We start from the raw sequence: 18,541 nt of genomic DNA, 5'->3' as shown, positions 1-18,541 counted from the left end.
CCGAATATTTCACCCAGCAGCATCAGAATACACGTTTTTCTCAGCAGCACAAGGAACATTGTCTAAAATAGACCACATTTTAGGCCACAAAGCAAACTTGTCTAAATTCAGAAACAGTGAAGTTATACCTTGCATTCTCTCTGACCACAAGGGAATAAAACTAGAACTCAAAAGGAAGGCCGGTAGCACATGGAAGCTGAACAACACACTGCTGAATCACGAGTGGGTCATGGAAGATATTAGAAAGGAAATTCAAATGTTCATACTATTCAACAAAACTGAGAACACAAATTACCAGCTCCTTTGGGGCACAGCAAAGGCAGTATTCAGAGGCAAGTTTATAGCTCTGAACTCCTACATCAACAAATTGGGGAGATCTGAAACCAACAATTTAATGGCATATATAAACCTCCTTGAAAAGAGCAGCAAGATAAACCCCAATCCAGTAGATGGAAAGAAATAATTAAAATTAAATCAGAATTAAATAAATGAGAATCCAAAAAAAACTATAGAAAGAATCAACCAAACAAAGAGTTGGTTCTTCGAAAAAATTAACAAAATTGACAGACCCTTAGCAAATCGTATCAGAAAAAGAAGAGAACACACACAAATAAATAAACTCAGAGATGAGAATGGAAACAACACCACAAAAACAACCAAGATTCAGAACATTATAAGGGAATACTTCTCAAAACTTTATGCTAATAAGTTTGAGAACTTGACAGAAATGGACCTTTTCCTAGCAAATATTGACATTCCAAAACTAAAACAAGATGAGTTAAACCATCTTAACAGACCCATATCAAGCATTGAAATAGAAACAGCAATAAGAGAACTCCCAGGTAAGAAAAGTTCAGGACCAGATAGTTTTACAGCGGAATTCTACAAGGCCTTCAAAGCAGAGCTCACACCAATACTCCTCCAACTCTTCAATGAAATTGAAAGAAAAAGTTCACTACCGAACACATTCTATGCAGCCATCATAATCCTCATCCCAAAACCAGGCAGGGACTCATCAAAGAAAGAAAACTATAGACCCATTTCTTTGATGAACATTGAGGCAAAACTTCTAAACAAAATTTTGGCCAATCGACTTCAACAATTCATCCAAAAAATCATACACCAATATCATACAGGATTCATTTCAGGAATGCAAAGCTGGTTCAATATACGCAAATCAATTAATATAATTCATCACATCAACAGGAGCAAGGATAAGAACCACATGGTTGTCTCAATAAATGCAGAAAAAGCATTCAACAAGATTCAACACCCCTTTATTATGAAGGTTTTGGAAAAATTAGGAATCCATGGAACATTCCTCAATACAATAAAGGCTGTATATGACAAACCTACAGCCAGCATTATACTTAATGGTGAAAAACTAAAGACATTTCCTCTTAACTCAGGAACAAGACAAGGATGTCCACTCTCTCCACGTCTCTTCAATCTAGTATTAGTATGTCTAGCTACAGCAATAAGACAAGATCCAAACATAAAGGGGATCCACATAGGGAAAGAAGAAATAAAACTCTCCTTCTTTGCAGATGACATGATCTTGTATTTAATGAATCCCATAGACTCCACTCCCAAATTACTCAAGTTGATTCAAAACTTTGGCAAAGTAGCCTGGTATAAAATTAAGCCCCCCAAATCAATGGCTTTTCTGTATGCCAACAATGAGAAAAGTGTGGCTGAAATTAGGAAAGTAACTCCATTTGTAATATCCCCACAAAAATTAAAATACCTAGGAATTAACTTAACCAAATGAGTGAAGGACCTTTATGATGAAAACTTTAAAATCTTGAAAAAGGAAATCAAAACAATACTTAGAAAATGGCAAAACATTTCATGCACCTGGATTGGAAAGATTAACATCGTGAAAATGGCAATACTTCCCAAGGCTATCTACAAATTCAATGCGATACCTGTCAAAATTCCAACCTTGTTCTTCAAGGAAATAGAAGAGGCATTCTAAAAATTCATATGGAACAATAAAAGACCCCTAATAGCAAAAACGATCCTCAATGGAAAGAACACTACTGGAGGAATATCAATACCAAATTTCAAACTCTACTATTAAGCCATAGTAATCAAAACAGCTTGGTACTGGCATAAGAACAGACCTCACGACCAATGGAATAGAATTGAAAACCCAGAAATGAACCTACAGACCTATAGCCATCTAATATCTGATAAGGGAGCTAAAAAAATAGAATGGAAGAAAGACAACCTCGTCAGTAAATGGTGCTGGCAAAATTGGTTAACTACTTGTAGAAAACTAAAGCTAGATCCTTATATATCACCCGGCACATGAATCAATTCCAAATAGATCAAAGACATCAGAGTCAAACCAGACACTCTGAAAGCATTACAGGATGGAATAGGAGAAACCTTAGGTCTCCTTGCTCAGGCCGAAATTTTCTTTATAGAGACCAGGAAACACAACAAATCACAGAAAGGTTGGACAAATGGGATTGCATGAAGTTTCAGAGCTTCTGCATGGCAAAGGACTTAGCTAGCAAGATCAATAGAAAGCCCACAGATTGGGAGAAGATCTTCACTAGCCATACAACGTACAAGGGTCTCATATCTAAAATATACTTGGAACCTAAAGAATTAAATCCCCCTACAACAAATCCTCAAGGAAACAACTGCCCAATAAATAAGTTGGCTAAAGACATAAAGAGAAACTTCTCTGAAGAAGAAAGAATGATGGCCAATAGACACATGAAGAAATGCTCAATCTCCCTAGCCATAAAAGAAATGCAAATCAAAACAACATTGAGATACCAGCTCACCCCAGTTAGAATGGCAAAAATCAAGAACTCTAACAACAACAGATGCTGGAGGGGATGTGGACAGAAGGGAACCGTACTTCATTGTTGGTGGGAATGTAAACTTGTTCAACCACGTTGGACAGCAGTATGGAGGTTCCTCAAAAGACTTCACATAGAGCTCCCCTATGACCCAGCAATCCCACTTTTGGGTATTTACCCAAATGTTTACAAACAAGACCACACTAAAGCTACCAGCACAACTATGTTTATTGCAGCATTATTTACCAAAGCTAAGATATGGAACCAACCCAGATGCCCCTCAGTAGATGAATGGATCAAGAAAAAGTTGTATATGTACACAATGGAATTCTATGCCTCCATGAGAAAGAATGACATTGCCCCATTTGTTAGGAAATGGAAAGGCTTGGAAAAAATTATATTAAGTGAAGTAAGCCAAGCCCAAAGAAACATAGGTCCCATGGTTTCCCTTATTTGCAATATCTAGTATATGTATGAGTCAAGCAGAAAAGGTCAGATAATGTGATGTTAGGAAAATGAACCCTTAGATATGTATTTTAATGTTTTTTTTTTCTTTCATGCATTTGTTTCTAACGCATTTATAAGATTATTTCTTTGTTGCTTTGTATCTCCCTCCCCCACAGTATAACCCCTGCTTTCACTATATTTGATGTTGGTACAATTTGTAGAGGACAGGGGGAAAAACTAGTCGTTTAAGGATACAGTTGGACCCGTTGCAACAATGAGAAGTACATGTTGTCATGTCGAAAACGAACTTTACAACTTTGGTGGGGGGGGGGGCGGAGGGGAGGAAGGGAGGACAGGGGGTGGGAAGATTGGGTGGGGGGGCGGGGGAAGGCTGGGAAGGGATGTGAAGGGCAAAGAAAGGAGGAATCTGCAATGCTTGATAAGAATTATACTCATTATCTTGCCCATGTAATTGTAAGCCCTCTGTACAGTATGTTCACAAAAAAATAAAAATAAATAAATAATAGGAAAGAAAAGAAAAGAACCTAAGGGATATGAGGACCAAATTATAATGATATTTCACTAGGTATCCTATGTGAAAGCAAAACAAAATGCGCCAGAAGAAAGCTCAGAAAATCTGAATATAATACAGGCCTATTTGTCCTCCCTAACTGTCATAGATGTATATGTTAATTCTAAGGAGACTTAAGTTCTAATAGCATTCGAAGTACTGGAAGACACTCATGTTTTACCGATACAAATTATGTCCATACAGGTAGACCCATTGCAACAGTGAAATGTACAAGTCGTTATGTCGAAAACGAACTTTACAACTTTCGTGCAGGGGGTGGGGAGGAGAGGGGAGAAGGGAAGGCGGGGAGGATTGGGTGGGGAGGATGGAAAGGGAAACAACGGAGGAGGCTACAATGCTTGATAAGAAATGTACTCACTATCTTGCCCATGTAATTGTAACTCCTCTGTACAGTATTTTCACAATAAAAAAAAACAAAGTATATCCAAAAAAATATTAGTGATTAGGAAAAATGATAATTTGCCTTATTACAAAATAATACATAATCCACTCACCACGGTGGTTACATTTTCCCTGTCTCTCCACAATTGACCATTTATTTTTAGTTCATTCATTCATTCATTAGTTTGGTGCTAATACTAGAGCTTGAACTCAGGGCCTGGCTCTGTCTCAGAATTTGTTGTTTATTTTGTTTTAGTTTTCTCAAGGCTAGCATTTTACCGCTTGTAAGAGCTCCATTTCTAGCTTTTGCTGGTTACTTTCAAACCAGAATCTAATGGACTGTTTTTCTTGGTCTGGTTTCAAACCACAATCATCAGATTTTGTCTTTCTGATTAGCTAGGAATAAAGACATGAGCCACCAGTGTGGCTCCTACTTTTTCCTATACTTATCTATTGCACATACTTAGATAGCAATTTAATATTGAGAGTATAGAAGCAAGATGTACAGTGATTATATTGTTCTGTCAGAAATTCAAGTTAGTAATGTAAATTTCTTCTTAAGACCATACACAAAAAATACTTAAGAAGAAATCTGATGATTTGTGTGTGTGTGTGTGTGTGTGTGTGTGTGTGTGTGTGTGTGTGTGTGTGTGTGTCCTGTTGCAATATGTTCCACATATAAGCACTGTGCAGGTGTGTCCAGCCATTCACAGTTATTGGATAAATATCTGCCTTGAGATACCAACTCATGGACAATGTCTAAGTGTCCACTCTAGGCTTCCCGATGAAGAGGATTATACTTATCCTCATACCTAGTATTGATATGAGTGTCCTTTTTGGAAAGTAGTGTCTGCACTGTAGTAAGCTGCAAGGCAAGCACTCTACACTGAGCCACCTTCCCAGCCCAAGGATTAAGATTCTTATCTGTAATTTAGTCAAAGCTATGTCTCTTTATGTAGGCGACTAACAATGTATTTACTAATTTCAAGTAAATACATAAATTCTATTTCATCTTTTTTTAAAAATAAAAAAAACTTGTTTGCTCTGTAAACTGAGTAGAAGCATGGATTTTGTGGCTAGCTAGGTCATTGCACATCTGGATCTCTTTTCCTCTCTCTGTTTTATGGTTCTCATAGACAATATGATTGCTCCATAATTATCCTAATTTATTTTGCTTTTATATTTTTGGTTGCATCATTTCACTTTCTGCTCTCCCATTTCCCAAAACAGCACTACATGAACAGAAAAATCAAGAAGTGGTGCTGTGGCTCAAGTGATAGAGCGCTTGCCTTGATTTGAAGAGCTCAAGCACAGTGCCCAGGCCCAGAGTTCAGGCCCCACAACTAATTTAAAAAAAAAAGAATCTCAATATTTGATAATTCTACTAACAGATTTGACTGAAATCAGTTGAATCACACTTTTCCTGTAAAATGAAGTAATAGATCCAGGCTAGGAAAGCAGCTAGAGAAGGCAGGCAGATTGTATCTGTAAAAAAACTTGTGGAAAATGGAATCGAGGATTACTTACTGGTGATTCACTTGCACTTGAAGCATGATTCTGAATTATTGCTTGCTGATTCTGAACTATTGCTTTGATCATTATATTCTCCAAGAAGAAAAAGTGAAATTTAATTGATAGCAAAGGACTACTAATACATTTTGACTTCTCATTAAGCATCTTCAATCATCAAAATCACCTGAAGACAATTGATAGGCCTATTTTTAGATGAAAACAAGTGTCTTAAAAAAAAAAAAAACAAGAATTTAGGTAGTCATAAAAAGGACTTCTATTTTACTAATGCATTATACATTTTTTCTAATGTTGGATACCAACATTAGAAAGCTACTAGAAAGCTCTTAAATCCCATATGTTGAAGTGAGTTCTCTTACACTATAACATGGTATTTCCCAAATCATTTACATAGAAGGCATTGTTTCCTATTTTCTCATTCCTAGAATAAGCTGCACATGAAGACACCACTGGTCCATATTTTCAGTCTTTACCTTTGAATACTGAGGAAAATCTTTCCTCTGCTCCCTATAATTCACTACTCTCCAGTTAGAATAATTTAGAATAGTAAAAATGGAAAAAGAGAAAATAAATCATGGTGAAAAAACATATGCAGAACATTCACCAGTTTTTTCTGACCAGTTCAACCAATGTGAACTATTGGGGAAATACATGGACACCTCATTCCCACTGGTACTCAAAATCTCTGGTTAGGCAATTCTGACGAAGACAAGGAACAAGATGAAAAAATGAGGAATGGTATCAATTGCAAGAAAAAAATGGAGTAGGATCCAAGCAAATTTCTTCTTTGGGATGCCGAAATTTATCGGCTTACTGTGGTGTGAACACTACTTTCCAAAAAGGCCACCCAGATGAATACTAGGGATGAGGATGAGTATACCCCTCTTCATCGCGAAGCCAAGAGTGGACACTTAGACATTGTCCATGAGTTGGTAGCTCAAGGAAGATATTCATGCAATAACTCTGAATGGCTGGACACCCCTGCACAGTACTTATATGTGGAATAATACCAGAATGGCTTCTTTATTACTTCATCATGATGCAGATACCAATCCCCAAACTAAAGGCCTCTTGACCTCCTTGCATCTTGCTGCTGGGAATAGAAATAGCAAAGATACTCTGTATCTCCTTCTGTTGAACCACTATATCAAACCAGGTCTGAAGAACAACTTTGAAGAAACTGCATTTGATATTGCCAAAAGATAAGTATGTATCACTACCTCTTTGAAGTTGTCGAAGGCTGTACAAATTGTTCTCCTAAATCGTAATGTTTTGGTTAAGTTTCTTAAATTTCAAAAATGCCAGTCCATCTTTTGTGTCCCTACAAATTTTTTTCACAATACAAAACAACAGCAATATCTTACTATAAAAATTTATGTATTCCATGGTATTCTTCCAAGTGAATTGCATGACTTTGATATTAAAATGTATTCAAGAGTTGTTTGTATACATCTGTAATGATTTCTGCAGAGTTTGTGATTTTTTAAATCAGAAATATTTTTAACTTTTCTGTTGAAATGAATAGTATAGAAACTAAAGATGTTCTGGGTGCTTTTCTGAAAAAAGTATATCTATGTTTGTGTAATGTCCATAATCTATTTCATTCTCTCCTAGATATAATACTTTGAATTCTACATTGTAATATAATGTATAGACTCATTAATAAATGTGACCTTGCAGATTGCATTCCATATAGAAGAATTTTAAGACTCCTTTTTTTTTTTGTAGTTTCTTATATTATTTTATTTCTTTGGGATAAAATGGCAATATTATCTAATTTCAAGTTTTGTAAAGGTTATGCTATGTAAAGGCCTTTCTAAGGAGAAAATTTAATACACTGATGTCAAACTAACCTTTAATTCTATGAATTACATGTATTGTTACACTTGTATTTTTGTAATCAACTTTTTAATAACTGTTTTTCATTTCTTGCATCAGAAGAATGAAAAATATGGAATACTTCACAAATTTTCATATCCTCCTTGTGCAAGTGCCATGTTAATCTCTGTATTGTTGTAATTTGGGTAGACCTGCTGCTGAAGCATGTATTATCCTCTAAATTTAAGTACATAATGATACAATCTTTATACAGACATATATCCATGGTTGCCTATTTGTAACAAGGAACCCTTATTGTTCCTAAAAATGCTATTGATCTTATTTCTCTAAATTTCTGTGTACAGTGGAAAAAACTTATATAGTTTGGTCGATTGCTCACATTTACAATTTTTTGGTCAATGACTATTTTGTCATTTTCATTTTAAATTTGATCATACTTTGAAGCCTTTACAGCTAAGTCCAAAGGTGGTAGCTTTTCAAGTACTTATTTATCAACTGAGTTAGCTTTGTGGAGCTAATGGATTCAAAGTAAGCCTTACTTAAGAGCTACTTCTAACTTTCTGCAGGTTAAAATTTCCCAAATGAGGTCTTCCTGGGACAAATGTCTACCTGAACTGTGAAGACTCAGGGTCTATGTTGAGGGGGCAGAATGATGCAGGCTCCAGCCTCGGGATTATCTGAGGACTGTGTTTGGGATTAAGAAAACTTTTGGAACGCCAGGCTACAGAGGGAAAATGTTCCCTCTCCCTATCTCAAAACATGTCACAGACTCCTGCGAGCTGAGGAAGTGGCTCTTCTGCTTGCTTAAGCATTTTGCTGAGATTGGAGAAGTGGTTTGAGCTTTCTCTAAAATAGTTTAGATAATAATATACCTAGACATTCTCTCATAGGTTAAGTAAAAATGTATCTGTGGAAATTTTTTATGTGAATGTTTTCTGACCAAATCTTGGCAAAGATTATTCTTGCTAGTCTTTAAATACCCCTAAAAATAAAGCACAGCATGCAGTGGCAATTGCTGTTTGCACACTGCATCCCCTGTGTCCTGGTGATTTTGTGACCCTTACCCAGGGACCGCAATGCACTAGACGTTGACCCTGAACCTTTACCTTTCTTCCATGTAGGAACAGACCAACCAGAATATCTTACCCTGACAACATGGATTGTCTTACTGGAACAAAAATAATCTTAGTTACAAGGTATCATAGAGAGATGAACAGTTCAGACAGAATTGTTCAGAATGGAAGGTATTTTATCAAAACATAATTGTTTATTATACGTATCATTTCAAAAGTAGCTGAAGCCAAGAAAGTGAAAAAATTGTTCATATGCATGATTACCTACTGTCCTGACCTGTCTATCATCCAACCAAGCAGGAACTTACACTACTGACATTCTATCACCAAATATTGCAATAGCTCCTGGAGAAGTCCATATGTTTCTCCTCGATATTAGGTCTTAAATTTGTAATGTTTTAATCAAAGTGTTTCCTCTTGCCTCCAGGCTGCATATCAACAAATGGTAAAGCTTTAAGTCTAACTCTACCAAAAACTGAGGTACAGATAATGGAATAATACTTTAAAAGAGAGTTGCCTTTGATTCCCTAAACACAACACAACAATGCAAAACAATTTTTATATTATATGTACTTATATATTTTATATTTATATGTGCTGATTTTAAACTTCATACAGTGAATCTTACTAGAATTGATAATTTGACAAATATATTGACATTTATTCTCATAAATATATTGGATATAAATAATTAGGTTTAGAATATATATTAGAATATAAAAAATATCAATGCAATATCTTCAGTATAAGCTTGTGATACCTTCTAAGTGTTCGTGGTCTTCTGAATACACTTGGTAAAATAACAGTATTGTTTTCTGCTAATCTATAAGGGATTTTATTCTGATGCTCTGTTTATTGTTTTAACTTGCTGGTCCCAAAGTGTTTTTCTCCATATTTCTGAAGCATTCTTACTGATTATACCCAAATTTTGCTGATATGATGTCTAAAAGCTATTATTCTTCTGCAGGACCCACGGGTCCTAGGATGACAGGTCCCAGTTATCTGCATCATCAGATAACAAGGGCATGACTTCTCACATAGGCCCATGCAACATGCGAACAGAAAATAATTAAAGACTCATCTCAATTTCTCATTTCCTATAATATTTCAGGGCCCCAATTACTTACAAGAATTAGCAGTAATCAATTGTGAAATGCAAGGCAACTTAAAATGAAAGATGAGATCACAAAATCTGAGAGAAAGTACTGTAATTCAAACTTTCAATTTACAGATGACCAGCCCATATGAGTGAACAAAATCACAAATGAACAAGGTTATTTTTAATACCCCTCTCCTAATGATGAATAAAAGATTTCAGTGCAGCCAAAAAAATAGTTTCTGGAATGATAGATCATAATTGGTCAACCAAGACTAGGAAAACTTGATTTAGAGGTCAAATATAATTTAGAAAAACATTAATTGAGAAGACCCTTAGTGCTTCAAAACACTGGTACTTCAGTAAAACTTGGTTCTGTAGTATAAAAATGTCATTCTCAAACCAATGTAACCTACATTTAATCTCCTGAAAGTATATTCCTTTTCAAATAAACTTTTAAAAATCATATTCACCAAAATAACACTTGACAAGTAGATGATATTGACATTAAAAGTTTTTCAAGTGTAGGAATCAAGTTACAATAGAGTTCATTTATTTACCCAGCACTAATGCAAAATAAGTTCAACCATTCATTAAAGTGTAGAAATAGTATCTCCCACCATTTGCGTTGTTCAGTAGGTACCTTCCAGAAATGTGTTAAATAGATCAGCCTCCCATAATTCAAACCCAAATATTAGCTAATAAAGTAAATTTCATCACATAAGAAGGTACATTTTAAAGTCACTAATAGTTGCCTTATCATTGTTGCCTTATCATATATTTTCCCTATCTGTGTAACATAGTAAGAAATATGACTTTAAGTCTTGAATATGGGTACTGATGAGAGATTTGACAAACATAAAATCTGTCTTCTATTTCTATCATATTCCTCTAAGTAGTAAATTTTAGTTTTCTTCTTTTTCCAATACTTATAGATAGTAGAAAAAATTATCCTATGTAAAATAAAATAATCACATACCATTGTACAAAGCCATTTATAAAAACTGGTAGGAATAAATTCTAGGCCATTTTTAAACGTTCCTTTTGACTAAAGATTAATCTTCCAAATGAACAAGAATAAAATCATGTCTAAGTGCTTCACATCTCCAGTCTTGCAAATTGTTATTGCAGATGAATGAATTATGGAAATATAAGCTGACATCAGTTGCCTATATATTCTCCATGCTGGCTGATACTCAGAATTTGCACAGCACAGGAAAACAGGTGCAATGACTGGCTTCTCACATCAGGGTGAATTTTTGGCATTGCTGGGCTTCGAACTCAGGGCCTAAGAGGCCCAACTGCCCAATCGGTCCACGTGATCACACCAGACTTTGAGCCACTAAGGAGATGGGCTTTTCCCAGGAACTGAGATCGAGCCACAGGGAGGCCAAAATAGTGCTCAATGCATCATTTAAACATGGGATGTATATTCACATCCGTGTGGGGACTGCATCGTGCATTGAGTGTATTTATTGTGTTTATTTTGTATGCTATTCATGGATTATTGTATATTTTCTCATGTATATAATGACAGGTATAACTGCGCTGACATGGATAACAACTTATTCCCATGACCACAGGGTGGCCCATGCATTCTCCATCCTAGCTGAGACCCAAGACTTGCACAGGAAAGGAAAACATATGCAACCATTGGCGTCTTACATCAAGATGAATCTTTTGGCAGGGCTGGGATCTGAACTCGGGGCCTAGCAGGCCCAATTGGTGAATGGGTCCATATGAGCACAACAGCCTGTGAGCGACAAAGGAGCTAGGCGTTTCCAGTACCTGAATTTGAGCCCCCCTGGGGGGAGAGTGGGGAGCACAATAGTCATCCATTCATAAGTAGAAGGTAGAATGCAAATAAGTACATATTTGTATAGAGTAGGATTGATGGTGACTTGTGATGGAATCCAATCTGTGTGTACCTATATTTGGGTATTTTCTGATGCATTCATTTCATGTCTGTGATGATTATTGTCACGCCTCATTAACTCTTCTTTACAAATAATCTGTACCCCATGAGTCTTGCGTATCATTTCCTACTCGCATCATGCACAAACTAATCATTCAAGGATGAGATCGATCGCATGCCATGACACTTCCTAGGTCCAGAAACAAGTATCTCAGGATCTCCCACCATTCCCTCCTCCTAGGGGACTGAATTCAAGCCTCAGTCCTGGAAAAGTTACTCCTTATATACATCTTAACGATAGGATTTATACTTCCGTTCAGATGTTCAGTCCATATTGTGTTTGGTGCGTTTATTCATTTTATTTCTTGTTTTATTAATTTATTTACTACTTATTTTATTGACTCTGATGACACTTATACCAATTATTACATTGTTTACATCCTATCACATAGAATCTAGATTTTAGATGTATGTGTTCTCCATCATGCCTGGCAGTGCTAGGATCTGATCTCAGGGCCTAGCAGGCCCAATTCATGAATGGGTGAGTTTGAGGATGGGATCCCCTAGCCAATGAAGCTTTTAAGTGGTTCCCACGCGCTGAGATTTGGCCAAAACAGCGATACATGGATAGGCAGATGGTGATATACAAAGAAATATATATTGTTAAAGAGTGCCAGAGCCATCTATCTATGATTGAATGACACCTACTACGTTCCTACCAACTCTTAGGTATTTATTATACCACCATTGAAGGAATATTATTCTTTTAATGCTTAATAAATTATACACTAAGATCAATCAGCATTCTAAGACTATTGCATCCAATTTTAGACTAGACGGCTGCATGAACTACTCTTTCAATGGATATTCCCATGCATAGGAATGAGTCTCTTGTGTTCTCCTGCCATTGGTGTCAGGACTGGGATTTGAACCCAGGGCCTATGTTCACAGGTTGTCCTATGGCTTCACTGATAGCCCACAAGCCATACTTTGCAGCCATGTCATTCAAACCCAGGATGGTCACTGTGCAAAGAAAAAAATAATAAAACCCCAGCCCCCTGAAGGTTGCCACTTTTTCTGCTTTCCAGTTTTTTTTTCTAGAAAGTCCCCTGGGCCTAGGATCTTAGGATCAGCTATGGTTCTGGAGGCTGCACCCAAGCCGAGAGAGATCTAAGCTGAGGCAGAGTTTCCATGACCTGAGTTCAAGCCCCATGGTTGGCCAAAAGAAAAAAAAGAAAAAGAATAAAGAAAATATAATTATTTAACTAAATTAAAAAAATAAAGCTACCTAGTTTGGAATTTCTGCTAGTTTTCTTTCCTATCCTGGGATTTGAACTCAGGGTCTTGGTAAATCTGTAGCAATGTGAGGGAAGATTTGCTACTACTTGAGTTCAAACCTTGTGCCAACCAAAAATGAAAACTAAGTCACTGACCTAAGCAGGGGGAGGTAGTTGTGGAGATGGGAGGGAAGGTATGGTAGGGGGAAAACAAAGGAGGAGGTAACAATGCTCAATATGAAATTTACTCATTACCTTGCTCCTGTAAAATATTTTTACAATAAAAAACGAACAAAGACAAACAATGTAGTTCTCAGAGAAGTGTTCCCTTCTTTCCTCCTGACGTCCAAAAATTAAACTATCTTTCTTTCTTTCTTTCTTTCTTTCTTTCTTTCTTTCTTTCTTTCTTTCTTTCTTTCTTTCTTTCTTTCTTTCTTTCTTTCTTTCTTTCTTTCTTTCTTTCTTTCTTTCTTTCTTTCTTCCTATCTATCTACCTACCTACCTAGGTATCTCTTTGCCAGGTCTTGTGTTGAACTTAAGGCCTGGGCACTGTCTGTAGCACTCTACTATTTGAGCCACAACACCAATTCTGGCCTTTTCTGTGTATGTGCTACTGAGGAATCGTACCCAGGGCTTCTTGCATGCTAGGCAAGCACTCTCTCACTAATCCACATTCCCAGCCCCCTCATATTTTTCTTAATGGTAGTTTTTACATAAGTATGCTACCATTTTACTTCCTCAAGTTTTATTTTCTGAAGACTGGTTACTTCTAAGAAACCCTATCTTGTGTACCCCTGCCTGATTTGTTACTGTTCCTGCATTGTCCTCATAATAAAATGTAAATAAAGACTGCTGAGATCTTCAGTGTGCATCATATAAGGACACAGGCCTGGAACCCTGGAAGAGAAAGCAATGGGTCTGACATGAAGAGGATGATGCAGTAGGCGCAAGGATCATATCTAAAAAATAAATAAATAAGAGAAGCATCATTGCATACAGTGTGTTTGAACTCAGGGAGGTAATATACACACATAAGTAAGTAGGGCACTGATTCATAAACGTGGCCTTCTCTTTTTGAAAACGATTTTGAGGCTATCCCATGGCTTAAACTCAGGGCCTGATGCGTTCCTCAGCTGTTTTTCCCAAGGCTGAGGCTTTACCACCGCCACAGCTCCACTTCCAGCCATCTGGTCGTTAATCGGACATAAGTGCCTCCTAGGCTTTCCAGCCTGGTCTAGCCTGTTTCTTCTGCTCGGCTTTCTCTCTCAAAGCTCCATCTCTACATTCTGGTCCACTGCTCCACTTCTGGTTTTCTGGTGGTTTATTGGACATAAGAGTCTCACAGACTTCCTGCTCAGGCTGACTTTGAAGGGTGATCTCTCAAAAAGGTTTCAAGCGGCTATCCTCAGGGATTCACCAAGGAGCACCTCCACACAAACCTGGAGTCTAAATCTCGAGAGACACTAGAAAAGTGATGCATGAAGATGCTTCTAGTATATTCTAGATACTTAGGGTTGGAGACACACAATACTCCTAATTTTTAGATCATTTTATAGGCAAAAGAAGCAACGCAGACAATATAAGGATCGCTGTAGCTTTTGGTCCTCCCATCTTGAGACAGTAAATTGCTGTAGCTCAATGCTAATTGACAGAGCTGGCATGTCCTGTGGACATTTGCACAGAAATTCTGTGACACTCATTTCTCACTTTTGGTTTCAAACCTATGAACAGATGGTAAGATGAGGAAGGAAAATCCTTCTTAGAGAAAGCAGCTATAAAGTCCAGTGGCTTCTCATTGTAATCCCAGCTCCTCAGGTGGCTGTGATGTAGAGAATCTGAGTTTGAATCCAGCCAGCATAGGAAAGTCTATGACACTGTTATTTCTAAGAGATCACAGAAAAACCCAGAAGTGGGGTTTTGATTTAAGGTTAATGCACTACCCTTGAGCAAAAGGATCTTAGGAACAATGCCTAGGCTCATAGTTCAACATCAGGATCTGCCCCCTCAAAAAGAGCCAGTACCTCAATGTCTTTGGGTATTTATGTATGTATTCCTATAGGTGAAGCTCCAGAGTAGGTGTGATGAATGGCACCAAGCTAAAAAATTCGTATCCAATAAAATGATTTCATAACAGAGACTGATTTCATGATAGTGCATGTTCTGGGGCTCCCCTCACTGTTCCCAGTATAGCCTGAGGGTTTCTCTGCATCCCAGGCCTGCTGGAAGAAGTCTCCCTCATTGTCTGGACAGGCAGACAAAAGGCCTCACTTCTGTACAGCTATGTAACAAACAACTCCATCTGTGTCAAATTGTGAGAATGAGTGTGAGTGGGCTCTGAAGGTCAGGATAAAGGTCTAATTTTATCCCAATCTATTTCTTTCCCCAGTGCTCTGGTTTGACAGGACGCCATTTGTGCCATCTCCCGTGGCAGGCCAAGTCTTGTGCACTTATCCTGCCATTGTGAGACTATATTCCGGTGTTCAGATACAGTGCTCAATATAATTCAGCAGTCCTTCTGGCAGACAACTGGGGCACTGAAACTCATGAAATGTTTCCTTGAGGACGATGATGGGCCTATGATATCTCTCCTAGGTTTCTGGAAGCTTGGGAAATCCAAGCACATATCTGATATCACAAAGCTTCCTGTCATCTAGGGCTGTTGAAGCTCTTCAGGATTTGAAACATTTGACCTCTCCAAGTTGGGCCCTGGCTGTCTAGGTTTGCGGGTTGAAAGCAGGGCTGGGGTGCTGACCATGAGCTCAGTGTAGAAGCCCGGTGCTTTAGCATTTTGTCTAACAGCACCACTTCTAGTATGTGAGTGTGTGTGTGTGTGTGTGTGTGTGTGTATGTGTGCGTGAGCCCGCATGTGCACAGGAGGTTGAACTCAGGTCCTGAGCACTGTACTTATTTTCTCTTGTACAAGGATACTCCTCTCCCCTTGAGCAACAGAGACACTTCAGGCTTCTTTTTAGTGATATGATCCTGAGAAATCAAACCCAGGGTTTCATATATGCAAAGCAATCTACACTCTACACATTCCCAGCCCTCTACTTCAGGTTTGTTAGTTTGTTTCTGTCTTTTCTTTATTGTTGTAGGAGTTGAAATCTGGGCCTGGGTACTGTCCTTGAACTCTTCTCCTCAAGTCCTGTGCTCTACCACTTGAGCCAAACACCACTTCAGCTTTTTGGGGGGTCCATCGGAGCTAAGTGTCTCAAGGACTTTCCTGCCCAGGCTAGCTTTGAACCATGATCCTCAGATCTCATCCTACTGGGTAGCTAGGATACAGACATGAGCAACAAGCACCCAGATTCCACTTCGGGTTTCTTAGTGGTGAATTGGAAATAATAGGCTCATGGAGATAATAGGCTTTTGTGTCTGGGATAGTTTGGAACCCAGATATTCAGATCTCAGCTTTCTGAGAAGGCAGGATGACAGACCTTAGCTATAGACCCCTAGGCTGTGGCCTCTGCTATAAGGGGATCCATGTCTCCACGTGTTAGAGCGCTAGTCATAAGCCCAAGAGGTAAGGGCCAGCACCTAGACCCTGAGTTCAAGGTTCATGACTGAGAAAAAACAAAACAAAACAATTGTCTGCAGGAGACAACTTACTAGTCTTCCGTAATACATCTTTGTCCCTGCCATGGGGACATAAATGAGCCTCAATATTCTTGTCTGCATAATCATCTCAGTTGTGGAGATCTTATAAGGACCCGAAGAAAGAATGCACCCTTTGAAGGACACAGCACATTGCACTCTTTGCATAACTCAGCACACAGCATCCTTTGAAAGACTCAGCACACAGCACCCAATGCAGGATGCAGCAAACTGCACCCTGTGAAGGACTCAGCACCTAGCTCTATTCCACAAGCTTTCATTAGAATTAGGGTGCTTTTATCAGTATCACCATTCTTTGATGAACAGTTCACAAACCACACAAGTTCACATCTAATGGTTTAGTGTGGTGGTTTTTTTTTTGGGGGGGGGTGGTTAGCCATGGGGCTTGAACTCAAAACATGAGGATACTATTCTAATAACATTTGATCAAGACTAGAGCTCTACCACTTCAAGCCATATTTCAAAGGTTCTAGCAGACTTCCTGCCAAGTTTTAAAGGCTCTGAGCACCCAGGATATGGGGATAAGCCAGGGTAACCAGGATGATGGGGATAACCCATGGATCTGGGTTGCAGCAGTTTACATCTGGCTAAGTCAGGTTAGGTGGAAGCTGTCAGCCCCAGACTCCTAGATTGCCCTGTGATGAGGTATTTGAAGTCCTGCCCTTCTTGCCCTTCTATAGTTGCAGTTAAAACATTCTACTTTTTTTTGGCGGCAGTCCTGGGGCTTGAGTATGGGCTTTGACCCTGTTCCTAAGCGTTTGTGCTCAAGGCTAGCACACAATTGAATGAAAGACAGCAGAACTTCTGGGTTTTCTGTTTATGTGCACTGAGGAATCAAACCAAGTGCTTCATGCTTCCTCGGTGAACATTCAACCACTGAGCCTCAGGAGTGAATGAGATATAAATAGATAGAGATTGTTGTATAAAAGTATAAAAATATTATATACACAAAAAGAGAGATGTCTGCATATTATTAAATTATAGATAGTATTACTACCAATTATTAGGTATTAAATTATGTCTCCATTTAATGATGTGTCCCAGTTAACAATTAATAAAGCATTAATTAAAATTACTCAATATCCTGTTATTGTTTATCACATATGTACGTACATTCCTACTATAATTATGTATTTTATAGAATGAGACATATTCCTATATATTATTAAATTATGCATCGTGTGTTACTACCAATTATTAGGTATTTGTGTTTCCATGAAATTTTTATTCTGTCAATGCTTAATAAAATATTAAACTTAATCCACATCCTATAATTTTTGTGTCTAATTTTATCCTAGAATGATTCCCTACTAATTCAATCTGTTTTTCATTTATTGTACTGACAATTCTTCCACCTATGACATTTTTTACATTTATTACATCCTATTACATTGCATATAGATTTGCATCTGAATTATACATCCTACCTGTCACCGAGCACTGTCAAAGAAAAAGAAAACATGTTTCACGCTCATCTTCTCACATCTGAACTCACAGTCTACACAGCCCAATTCATTAATGGGTAAGTGTCAGCATGCCAGCCTGGAGCATATTAAGCAGACTAGCAATTTCCAGCACCTGAGATTGAGCCCTAAGAGTTGACAAAATAAGAACACATTGATATGCCGATTGTAGTACACAAATAAATATAGATCATTATAGAGTGCAGGAGATGTCTACACATTATTCAGCTATATAGGCTACATTCCTGCCAATTCTTGGGTGTTTATTATGCCTTCATGTAATTAATATTATTGTTTTTAGCCTTAATGAATTATTAATTAAATCAACCACTGTCCTGAAACTATAGCATACATGTAATTAATAGTATTCTTTGAATGTATCAAAAAGCATTCATTAAAATCAATTGGCCTCTTAAAATCACTCTAATTGTATAGCAGTATTCAGAAATAACTAGTTCAACCTTGCTATTCATAATCTTCCATCGGTATTCCTA

The 18,541-nt window shown here is 37.7% G+C and overlaps 1 pseudogene; it reads right to left on the bottom strand.

Moving 5' to 3' along the window:
• Positions 1 to 7,714: 7,714 nt before the first annotated feature.
• Positions 7,715 to 7,814, bottom strand: LOC122128145 (annotated as a pseudogene).
• Between the last annotated feature and the right edge of the window lie 10,727 nt (positions 7,815 to 18,541).

Source organism: Dipodomys spectabilis, unplaced genomic scaffold (assembly GCF_019054845.1).
Source record: "Dipodomys spectabilis isolate Male_0828 unplaced genomic scaffold, ASM1905484v1 ptg000010l, whole genome shotgun sequence".
Taxonomy (NCBI): Eukaryota; Metazoa; Chordata; class Mammalia; order Rodentia; family Heteromyidae; genus Dipodomys; species Dipodomys spectabilis.
Note: the sequence above shows the minus strand (reverse complement) of the source record. Positions and strands in the feature narration are given on the sequence as shown.